Genomic DNA, 10,395 nt, shown 5'->3' on the forward strand with positions numbered 1-10,395 from the left:
TTCATAAATTCACAGTGTTCGTATAATGGAGTACTACTCAGCAGTGGGAAGAGTGGTCTGCAACTACAGGGATGGGTGAACAAAGTTGAGAATAAAACGTCAAGACATGAAAGTACATATAAGTAGTCCACTTCTATAAAGGACAAAAACAGGAAAAATCTGCCAAAAGTTAGGATAATGGTTCCCTTGGTGGGGTAGTGAATGGGAGGGGGCTTCCAAGGTGCTGGTGAGGCTGTGTCTGTTGATCTTGGTGCTAGTTATACACGTGTCCATTCGTGAAAATTCACCAAACAGTACTCTGATGCACATTTTTCTGTCTGTGAATTATACTTTATATGCAGTATTTTTTTAATTTTTAAATTTAGAAAAACATTTACTTATATGTTCAATGTAGTTTTGTAAATATAAACATAGTGATTATTTGTAAGAAATTTAATGTCACATAGCCAACTTATCACTAAGATTTGGCTGGTATTGTCTCTCAAACTTGAGTAATGTCCTGACCCTCTTTAAAAGGAAAAAACCTCGGTTAAGAAATAGACAAATGATTTGAATAGACATTTCTCCGAAGAAAATATACAATAGTTAACATGAAAAGAGGCTTAATATCACTAACCATCAGGGAAATGCAAATCAAAACCACAATGAGATGCCACTTCACACCCATTAGGAGGGCTATTGTAAAACAAACAAACAAAAAGCAGAAAATAACAAGTGTTGGCAAGGATATTGAGAGATTATAACCCTTATGTGCTGCTTGCTGGTAGGAATGTAAAATGGAGCAGCCACTATGGAAAACAGTCTGGCAGTTCCTAAAAAAAAAAAAAAAAAAAATTAAAAATAGAACTTACCATATGATCCAGCAATTCCACTTCTGGGTGGAACTCAAAGAAATTGAAAGCCAGGACTCAAACAGGTATTTGTACAATCATGTGCATTGCAACATTATTCACATTAGCCAAAAATTAGGAGCAACCAAAGTGTCCATCAACAGATGAATTGATGAACAAAATGTCAAACAGACTCACAGACATAGAAAACAAACTCATGGTTACCAGGGGGGAAGGAAGTGGGAAGGGATAAACTGGGAGTTTAAGATTTGCAGGTACTAACTAATATATAAAAAATAGATGAACAAGTTTATACTGTACAGCACAGGGAACTATATTCAATATCTTGTAGTAACTTATGGTGAAAGAGAATATGAAAACAAATATATGTATGTTCCTACATGACTGAAGTATTGTGCTGTACACCAGAAATTGGCACATTGTAAACTGACTATACTTCAATTAAAATGTCATGTATACACACAATGGAATATTATTCAGTCTTTAAAAAGGAGGAAATTCTAACACATGCTATACCGTGGATAAACCTTGAAGACATTTTGCCAAGTAAAATAAACCAGTCATAACAGGACAAATTCTATATGATTCCATTTATATAAGTTACTAAATTCAGAGACACAAAATAGAATGGTAGATGCCAGAGGCAGAGAGGATTTGAGAACTGGATGTTAGTGTTTAATGGGTACAGTTTCAGTTTTGCAAGATGAAAAAAGTTCCAGGGATGGATCGTAATAGTGGTTGGGCAACAGTGTAAATGGACTTAATGCCCCTGACCTGTCCACAGGAGAATGCTCAAAATGGTAAATTTTATGTTAAGTATATTTTACCACAATTTTTTTAAAGGATAAAGAGAAAACCCTTGTGGGTCTCAGAGAATAAATCTGATTCAAATTTGAGAGTAACTTCTTTTGAGAAAAACTTTTTGAAGGGGACCCTCCCCAAATCATTCTTTTTCTCCCCCACCCACCCTCCACCCCGCTTTCCATTTCAAGTGGGATTGTTGGACATTCTCAGTGCAATTAAGTCACCTTTTGTTTGACTCAAGGCTGTACTCAAGGACACAGCCTTGAGTGAGATCTCCCTTCAGTGAGATAATGTAAGCCCATGTGAAAAACTGGCTTTGTGCTTAGCAAAAACGGCAATAAAATTAATTTGAAGGGCTCTGAAAGACATGTTACCTGCCGTGACCAGAGGCACACAAAATGAGAGTGGCAGAAAATTATTTTAGGGAAAACCTTCTGAAAAGTTGTATTTTTAAGTCATTTTAATGATTGTTTGAATGTAGTACCTTCACCACCCAGCAGAAAAAAGCCCATTGTCCTTTGCTAATTGTTTCTCTGTGTCTGACTCAATGAGCGAAATACTTTTCAGGAATCAGAAATTGTAAAGGGGGAGGGTGTAGCTTAACGGTAGAGTGCATCCCTAGCATGCACAAGGTCCTGGGTTCAGTCCTCAGTGCCTCCATTAAGAATAAATAAATAAAAACCTAATTACCTCCCCCCTCAAAAGAAGAATTTTTAAAAATTAAGGAAAAAAAAGAAAATTGTAGGTGAGTGAAATGAAAAACATTAAGGAAAGATTAGAACATATTCTTAAGGAAGAAATCCTGGAAAATTTTACTACTTGGACGAGAAGTCTGCAAATACACATGAATAAATTCATGGGCTTCATGAGAAGCCTGGTAGAAATGACAGTATTAGCCTAAACAGGAATAATCTAAGTGTACAGAATCAAACATATGATGCTGGAAAAGAAAAAATTTTAATACTTGCTAGTTAGCCATGAGAGGGCTGTTCCATTTCTGGGTCACTCTGGGTCATAGTGTCCTCACCTAAAATAATGGAATAATTTACCTTACAGGGTCATTCATTCACAAAAATATTTGTTTGGCCAGGTACTGTGCTGGGCATCAGGTAGTTAGTGATGGACAAAAGGGACATGATTTATGCCCTCTTGGAGCTTATAGTCTGGTAAGGAAGACCACTATTATGTATATATGTAATTGTACTTGTAATTATATGAACGGAAATAGCCTGTGGAATGGAAGTGGCTAAAAATATAAATTGGAGCCAGAGAGGCCTTTCTGACAAAATGGCATTTAATTCTTATTTGAAGTATAAATGAGTCAGCTGGGTAAGGAATAGGCAGACAAAGATTTTAAGAAGAGGGATGGGGGAGAGTAGAGCTCAGTTGTAAAACGTGTGCATAGCACGCATGAGGTCCTGGGTTCAATCCCCAGTACCTCCATTAAAAAATAAAATAAATAAATAAAAAACCCCAATTACCTCCCCCCCCCCAAATAAAATAGAAGTCTCAACAAGCATGACGGCCCAAGGCAGGAAATAATTTGGTGGGTTTGAGGAATTGAAAGGGAGCCCACGTGCAGGAGTGAGGTGCAAAGTGGTATAAAATGAACACCTGAGGGAGGCAGGGGCCACATCGTGAAGGCCTTGTGTGTCACATAAGCAAGACAGATTATATCTCAAGTCTGCTGGGAACCCTTTGAAAGACTTTTAATGAGAGGATAAGGAGATCCACTTTGGAAGATTCCTCTGGCTGCTAACGAAAGCAGAGAGTGGAGGAAAATGGGAGACCGGTGGAAGGCCAGGTGAGAGATGATGGAGGCTTAACGGAGGTGGTAAGAGAGGTGGTACGGAAAAGTGGATGTATTTGTTTTTAACTTTGGAGGTAAAATTCCTGGATGTGGCTCTGGATCAGGAACCAGAAGAAATGTCAACAGTGACTCATGAGTTTCTTGAATGGCCCCCTGAGATTCTGTTTTTTTCCCCACACTACCAAGCAATTCTCAGACACCAGCTAGGGGTCGACAGTTCAACACAATTCTGATACTACCTACCTAAGATGCCGTCGGGTTCTGTAGGTCAGGGGATCAGTCCTCTAGGACTTCCCCATCCTTTCCCACGTCAGATGCCAATCCCAAATCGGGCTTATACCTGTGTTTCTAACAGACTGTCTACGGATGGGAGATTCGCACGACCCTCTCCTTGGGGGCAATTAATTTGCTAAAGTGACTCACAGAACTCAGAGAAACATTTTACTTACTGGATACTGGTTATATCCATTATAAAAGGATGTAACTCGGAACAGCCAGATGGAAAAGACGCACAGGACAAGGTCTGGGGAAAGAGGGGAGAGCTCACTGTTCTCTCAGCACCTCCACGTGTTCACGAACCAGAAGCTCTCCAGACTGGTTATTTTCAGGTTTAATGGAGGCGTCATTACATATGGATAATTGACTAAATCCTTGGCCATTGGTTACTGAACTCCATCTGCAGCCCCTCTCCCCTCCTGGGAGGTCAGGGCACAGAACTGAAAGTTCCAACCCTCTGATCCCTGGATTGGTTCCCCTGGCAACCAGCCTCCATCTTTATGTGATTTAGGGATTTTCCAGAAGCCAACTCAGGAACATAACAAAAGCTCTCAACATATAGGAAATTCCAATGGTTTCAGGAGCTCTGTTCCAGGAGCTAGTGGGAACAAAGACCAAATATATTTTTCTGATTGTAAATCACAATATCACACCACCTTGCTAATAGTGGTTACTACAAACACTAGTTACAACCCTGAACCAGTGTGAGTCAGGAAATAGTTCATTCTAGATTCCTTTTTGGTTTTTCACAGATTGTTCTAGTCTCACATGGACTAGTCTGGATTTAGGGTGCTTATCAATAAAGGAACTGTTAGAACATAAAAATCTTATTTTCCTTCACTGTCCAGGTCTTTCTCATTTAAACGTTTGTTTTGCTGAAATAGTCTTAATGTGATGAGAGATCTGCTCTCTGAAAGGGCTGGATTGTTTGGACAACACTGATTTTTTTTTTAATTGAAGTATAGTCAGTTATAATGTGTCAATTTCTGGTGTACAGCATCTTGTCCTAGTCATGCATATACATATGTTCATTTTCATACTCTTTTTCATTAACGGTTACAAGATATTGAATACAGTTCCTTGTGCTATACAGAAGAAATTTTTTTTTAAATCTACTTTATATATACTAGTTTATATTTGCAAATCTCGAACTCCCAATTTATCCCTTCCCACCCTCTTTTCCCCGGGTAACCATAAGATTTTTTACTATGTCTGTGAGTCTGTTTCTCTTTTGTAGATGAGATCATTAGTGTCTTCTTTTTTCTTTTTTTAGATTACACATATGAGTGATATCATATGGTATTTTTTTTCTCTTTCTGGCTGACTTCACTTAGAATTACGATCTCTAGGTCCATCCATGTTGCCACAAATGGCATTATTTTATTCCTTTTTATGGCTGAGTAGTATTCCACTGTATAAATACACCACATCTTCCTTATCCAGTCATCTGTTGATGGACATTTAGGTTGCTTCCATGTCTTGGCTATTGGAAATAGTGCTGATATGAACATTGGGGTGCAGGTGTCTTTTTGAGTCAGAGTTCCCTCTGGATATATGTCAGGATTAGGATTGCTGGATAATATGGTAAGTCTATTTTTAGTTTTTTAAGGAACCTCCATACTGTTTTCCATAGTGGGTGCACCAAAGTACATTCCCACCAACAGTATAGGAGGCCTCCCTTTTCTTCACATCCTCTCCAGCATCTATCATTTGGAGTATGTGACATGTTTGAAAAGCATGTTGAGAGACAACATATTTCTAGAAGAGAGTTCAAGGTAAATAAGTATCAGATACACCAAAAACTAAGCAAATGACAAAACAAATACTAGGAAAACAAAAATTTAAATATAATCAAACTCCGTGGCTCAGCAGTGAGAAACACTTCATCATCACAGCAACATAAATACTGTTGATCTAATCAAAAGATGAGCCATAGGAGGAGGGGATCTATGAATGAATATATATGAGGGGGGAGGGGATAGCTCAAGTGAGAGAGCGCCTGCTTAGCATGTGCGAGGTCCTGGGTTCAATCCCCAGCACCTCCTCCAGAAATGAAAAAGCAAATGAATAAACCTAATTACCTTAGCCCCCACCCCAGAAAATGAATATATGTGGGTGTAGCGGGCAGTTAGTGTATAAGAGAACCCAATTCTCACCTTCCATAACAAGAAGTTGATAGATACGCAAAAGTGAGGGAAAAACCATGCAGTTCATCAGGTATAGAAATATAGCTGCAGCTATAAATATAGCTATAAATACTTAAAGAAACAGTGAAGAAGGTGAAACTGCTCCTTTGGAAACAAGGATCAGGAAGGAAGACATGAAACTTTTGCATTACTGTTTTTCACAATAAACTTGGTGGAACAATTTGATTTTTAAAACTATGACTATACAAACTCATAAAGATAAAATCACATTAAAATTTCTTTGTAAACTGTAAAGTGACAGAGACCATCCTTATTATTAATAAGGTTAACAATAAACTTTCTTCAGTTGGTTTGACACAATATTTATGCCAATTAAGTGAGATCATATACATTAATGTCTAGAACACTGCTTCGCACATCATACCTGCTCAATAAGTAAAGATTTCTTTCTTCCAGAATTGTGGATAAAAGTACCTAAAAACTTTCCTCATATCAAAATATATTAAAAGCCTCTATTAAAGCATTAATCACTTCCCGGCAATAAAATGTAACACCCTATTGGGTTGACAAGGATAATGTTTTAAAAAGAAATAATAGAAAAAAGTGAGATGTTTTGATCTTTTTGATCTACCAACAAATATTCCTTGAGAGAATTATTATAATATAAATCAGGTTATTTTTATAAACAATAATTTAATACTGAAAAAAATATTGTTCTGTAGCTACAACATGGAAATCAAATAGCTTACAATTGACTTAAATTATTTCGTGTTTCCCCAAACCAATGACAGTTACCAAATCAAAAGGAAAACATGCTAGTTAATCATAGCATAAGCTCTTTTCCTAAGACAGTATGAACAAATTTAAAGTTCTTACTGTATGACATCTTAGGGTGTGTATTTTCTTAACTCTCAGAGGAAGATTAGTAACATATCATGTGCCTATTTTGTTTTTTTTAAACCAAGCTGCTACCCAGACTGTTCAGAGATTTGAAAAGTCCAGTCTCCTTCCCTTATAATTAAGTGATGATGTAGGCTGACCTGGATTTGTTTGTGAAGTAATCACAGGTGATCTCATAGTTGGTTTGAGTTTTGTGTTTTAGGGATGAATTCTCATGGGAAAGAAGACCTTTCTAGAAATTCTGTTGTAAATGGCTTTTGGGAATTTCAGATACATTCTCAAACAATAGGGTACTAATTGTTCCAACACCCATGCTCCCTCATTTGGTATCAACTATCAATCCCTCTCACCAAGGCCAGCCACCTGTACATGAGATTCTTAGAAGGTTCCCAATATTGCCGCACTCTCATCTGCAATCCACAACTCATCATTTCACGTTTTCACACTTTCCGAACGTCAAGGTTACATAGCCTCTTAAAACGCAAATGGTGATGGCAGAATGAGGCCTTGACTCAGACTTTAGGCTCATGATCTATTTCTTTCTATGTCATTTGAATCTAGCTAATATAACGTGGAACCACAGATACCCAATTGCCTAGGAAGGCCTTTCTCAACCTCCTCCACCCTCCCAACCATATTCTTTTCTTCCACTTGTTTACTGAAGTTGAATTTTACACATATTTATGTGATTCTTTATTATTCACACCCACTAGACTATAAGTTTCCCAAGAAGAAGCACCTTATCATTTTTGGCTCAGAATTGTAATCCAGTGTAACCCAGGACTATGCCTGGCACATGATAGATGCTCTGAAATGGTTACTGAATGAATCGACAAGAATATATTTTAGAGCCAAGACATGGAAACAACCTAAATGTCCGTTGACAGATGACTGGATAAAGAAGCTATGGTACACACACACACACACACACACACACACACACACGTATATAATGGAATACTACTCAGCCATAAAAAGAATAAAATAATGCCATTTGCAGCAACACGGAAAAACCTGGAAATCGTCATTCTAAGCGAAGTCAGCCAGAAAGAGAAATAAAAATACCATTTGATATCACTTACATGTGGAATCTAAAAAAGAACACAAAGGAACTTATTTATAAAACAGAAAAAGACTCAGACATAGAGAACAAACTATGGTTACTGGGGGAGAAAGAGAGTGGGAAGGGATAAATTGGGAGTTGAAGATCTGCACATACTAACTACTATATATAAAATAGATAAACAAGTTTCTAGTGTATAGCACAGGGAACTATATTCAATATCTTGTGGTAACTTTTAATGAAAAAGAGTGAGAAGAAATCTATGTATGTATGTGTATGACTGAAACATGATGCTGTACACCAGAAATTGACCCAACATTGTAAACTGACTATACTTCTGTAAAAAAAAAAATGTTTTTTTAATTATACATATCAAGAGAGTGAGCTCACCTCCTCCCATGGGCACACCCAAATCCCAACTTTTTTTATGACAAAAATAGCAACTCTTAATGAGAAAGACCTGAAGACTAGCAGAAAAGACCTTCTACAATGACAGATGTAAACAAGGAGCCCTCAAGGAGATAGGTGAGAGGGGCAGATACACGGAGCAGTCAAGTCCCGCACCCCATGGTGGGCGACCCACAAGCAGGAGGATGATCACAATTGCAGAAGCAAGGTCCTGCGTTCAACCCCCAGTACCTCCATTAAAAATAAAATAAAATAACAATTAATTTAAAAATACATAAAGAAATCTAGTTACTTCCCCTCTCAAAAATAAATAAATAAACAAAAACCTAATTACCCCACCAAGAAAAAAACATAATTATAATTTTCAAATTATTGAGAAAGACTAGGAGTGTTAAGCTAGAAAGAGAAAACATACAAATCTAGTCCTGGTTTTGTGTCAGAAGAGCCTTGTTATTGTGGTGGTGTCTCACTTCCTGTGTCACATCTGTCTCTATTAATCCTTATGTCATGGAACTGAACAGTCTAAAAGTTTTAAATTTCCTTATAAACTTTTATTTTCGCCTTTTCCTATTCTAAAATTTTCCCCAGTAACTCATTTAAATGTTAAATCGTGTGGCGGAAACCTGTGTTGTATGTTCGATAGGCCGTTTATGCATGCAAGAGGGGGAAAAGCATGAAAAAAATGATCAAAGCAGACAATCAGGTGATGCAAAGAAACTTTAACCCTTCATGAAGTGGACCATCTCCACCATTCAGAAAACTGCAGAATGCGGAGAGTGGCAGGCGGAAGGATGGAAACTGACAGGAGAAAGAATAAAGAATAAGGAAGAGAAGAAAAGAAAATATCTGATTGTCTGGGGCCCCACGGCCAACCTTGTTTAGAGTGAGAAAACCCAGAGTTGTTTGGCCTTTGGGGACTGGCTGGCTGGATACTCTGGTCACGCAGAGTATTTACGGGGATGCAGGAAAGTTACTGAAGTTTGGATCTGCTGACCTGGACCCCCCATAGGAGTGGCTCCATCTTGGGCTTAGAAGTGTATTTCAAACCCGACTGTTCCCAGTCTGTGTTTCAAAGGCATCAGTTCTATTTGTTCCTGTGTAACTTCTTACCTCTTCAAGTGACAAACAATAGGAAATCACATGATTTCCTTTCTCCCAGAGGCCGACAGAAAATGGCTTGGAAACTAGAGAGAATGCTCACTAACTCTCGCTGGTTTCTGGGTTTCCTAGGATATTAACGAGATACAGCTGGAGAGAGGCTTCACCTGGGAAGAAAAGGGAACGTTCATTTCCTCTTCTGGTCTAACTCTCACAGACAACTTGCTTTCTCCAATCTCCTCCCATCTGCATGCTCCTTCCTGTGGGGCTGACATCTGTGGACACAATTTCTAGATCACCTGCACCCGGGGTACCCACCGTCTCTTCCACTTTGCTGGAAGACTTAGCTCTTTACCATCACATCCAGGGGTGACGTCGATTAAGCATGTAAGGTTATTCATCACGTCTCTGTTCTGGATACACTGTATAATGAATTTTAGGGCTTGTCATATTTCAAGGCTCGGTTTCATAGCACACATATTGTTAGGAATTTGAAAAGTGCTTAATAATTATCCATCACTGAGTCAGCTTTGATGGAAGATCAGAAGTGTTATGAAATAAATGCAAAGTGATAATTGAGGCTGATTCAGGGCAAAATTATTTTTGGTATATTTTGAGCACCAGATAAATGTCAAGGAAATCGATGAGAAACAGCAAAAACTGCTGAATAACATAAATTCACGTGCGTAGCTGCTGTAGACAAAACAGAGATGCTCTCTACAATGTCTGTGTGAGAAGTGTTTCACTGGACTATTGTGTCTTAAAATGTAATTTAGGATCCTAAATTTTCAAGTAGCAATTTGAAGATCTTGGGGTTTTCTTTGGACATGGCCTAGAAACCTCTGGCAGGTAATTTCTGTATGACTCAAAGAATTTCCCCTAGCAAGGGAAGCCACTATTTGAGCTTTTAAAAAAATAAACCGTTACTCTGGACGGACTTGTAACCCTAGCTAGCGAGTGAGCATGAGATTATCTCTGAAATCCTTAGAAAACAGTGAGTTGCAGGAAAAATCAAGACACTGAGTCAATAACACTAGT

This window comes from Camelus bactrianus, chromosome 20 (assembly GCF_048773025.1).
Source record: "Camelus bactrianus isolate YW-2024 breed Bactrian camel chromosome 20, ASM4877302v1, whole genome shotgun sequence".
In the NCBI taxonomy this organism is placed as follows: domain Eukaryota; kingdom Metazoa; phylum Chordata; class Mammalia; order Artiodactyla; family Camelidae; genus Camelus; species Camelus bactrianus.